Source organism: Propithecus coquereli, unplaced genomic scaffold (genome assembly GCF_000956105.1).
Source record: "Propithecus coquereli isolate 6110/MARCELLA unplaced genomic scaffold, Pcoq_1.0 Scaffold365, whole genome shotgun sequence".
Classification (NCBI taxonomy): Eukaryota; Metazoa; Chordata; class Mammalia; order Primates; family Indriidae; genus Propithecus; species Propithecus coquereli.
Window position 1 is genome coordinate 1454617 of NW_012149341.1, and position 2449 is coordinate 1457065.

The window sequence follows — 2449 nt, forward strand, 5'->3', positions numbered from 1 at the left end:
TGTTCAGGCTGCTATAACAAAATACCTTAGGCTGGGGAACTTACAAATGAAGGAAATTGATTTCTCACAGTTCGGGAGGCTGGCAAGTCCAAGATAAAGACATCAGCAGCATCTGGCGAGGGCTCATTTCTTTTTTTTTTTTTTTTTTTTTTGAGGGCTCATTTCTTGGTGACTAGCAGTTCTGTACTCACATCTTGGAAGGGGCAAAGCCTCCTTTATAAGGGCAATGATTTCATTCATGAGGGAATCACTCATGAATCACCTCCCAAAGCCCCCCCCAATGCTATTATTTTGTTGGTTAGGATTTCAACATATGAATTTGGGGAGGACACAGACATTCAGACCTTACTACCAGTGTTTATTCTCTCTTGATGGCATTTTTCCTAATTCAGTCTTTCCATGGCAACTACTTCATAAGCTTTACTGTGCACATGAATTACCTAAGGATCTTTCTTAAATATAGATTTTTTAAATTGATACAAAATACATATATATGGAGTACATGTCCTGATTTCTTAGATCTGGAGTGGGACCTGAAATTCTGCTTTTCAAACAAGCTCAAAGTCTATCCCCAGACTAGCAACCTCGATATCAAATGGGAACTTTTGAGAAATGCAAATTTGCAGGTCCCATCTAAGATTCACTAAACCAGAAACTCTGGGGATGGGGCTCAGAAGCTTTTAACAAGCCAACAGGAGAGCCATATGCAGGGTGAAGTTTGAGAACCACTGTTCTAGAGCAAGGGTTCTCAACTTTGGCTTCCCATTAGAATCACCTGGGGAGCCTTTAAAACTTTCAGTGCCCTGGTTACCATCAAGTTAAATTATATCAGAGTTTCTTGGTGCCAAGAATATATCTGTAATTTCTAAAACCTCCCAGTTGATCCCAGTATCCAGCAGACGTTGAGAACCACTGCTCCCTAATGGCAAAAGAGTTAACATTTGAACAATCATCATATTTATCTGTAAATAAGCCTGTTTTATATTATCTAGTCAAGTAATTTATAATTCTATCATTTAGCTTAAATTTTATTTTTCACTATCTCATTTTAGTTCCCTTATAAAACAGCTCATTTTTTATTTTGCTCTAAAATTATTCAATCTCAACCTGGGCACTAAAATAAATAGAATATATAATCAGTTTTTAACATAATGTATATGTCTTAAAATTTGTGGAATGAAGGAAATAATGAATGGAGGACCTCAGGGTTCTGACATTCCTCATTGCTCATTATGAGCCTTTGATTTGTGCATGGGTTTTAACATAGGGGCACTCCTAATACGGGTTACCCTCATAGTTATCTGAGACATGGAGATGAAATCAACTCTTGGTTTTCCAAAACACCCTATCTTTGGTGTTAATCATCAAAATATATTAAATTTTTTTGGCATTTTTAGAATTACAGTGAACATAATCACCCAGAGCCATTACTTTAACCCTTTGTAAGGTCTAGGTGAATTACCCACTGGGCAGTGAACTCATAAATTAGGAGGAGACAACAAGTCTCCATTGTCATTATTAAAAATTTCTTCAGGATGTCATGTTCCCTCTCTACATTCGCAATGGAAACCATGGTACAAAATAGAGGATTTCAGCATTCTGGCACCTCTTAAGCCACGCAATCGCTGTACATTCTTAGATCAGACATGCCTTCAAACATAAAAAAAAATATCGATTCTGAAACACAAAGTAAATGATTTGGAGATTATCCAAAGCACTCCTTACCCTCCATGAAAATTGCATCACTACTTCTGCCCCTTCTTCCCTCTTGCCCAAAACTCTATCTTTGGGAAGACCTCTCTTATACTCCAGGATAAATCCAACATTACTCTTAATAGTAGAAAGCTCATGTCTCTATAATAGTCACTGGGATTGTCTTGAAAAAACTAAAATACTTATTCTCATACTACTGACAATACTAGGTCATTTACCCAGTTATTACAACTTGCAAGAGACTGTTCTAAGCACTTTGAAACAATTTCTTGTTGTTCTCACAATAGCCAATTGCTCAAATATTATATCCTCATGATGCTTTATCTGTTTGTCACATACAACTATCCTTTATTCTCTTTTTTCCTTAAACTCAATTATTTTCCTTTTTAGACAGTCATATCATATTATTTATCTGTATATTTGCTGTCATTTTCTCTGTCTTCACCACTAAATAGAAACTCCATGAGGGCAGGGCGTTCTCTACCTTGTTTACTGCTCTGACTTCAGTGCTAAAAAAAAAAAAAGAAAGGAAAAAAACCAAGCTTAGCAATCACAAATTAAAGTTAGAAGAAAGGAAGGAAGAAGGAAAAGTTGAAAGGGAGCAAGGGAGGAGAAAAGGAAAGAAGAAAGGAAAGGAGGGAAGGGAATAAGAAGGGAAGGAGGGTAGAAAGAAGATAAAAATGAGGGAAGGGGTAAGTGAATGAGAAAGAAAAAGAAAAAATCTGCTTGTGGGCCA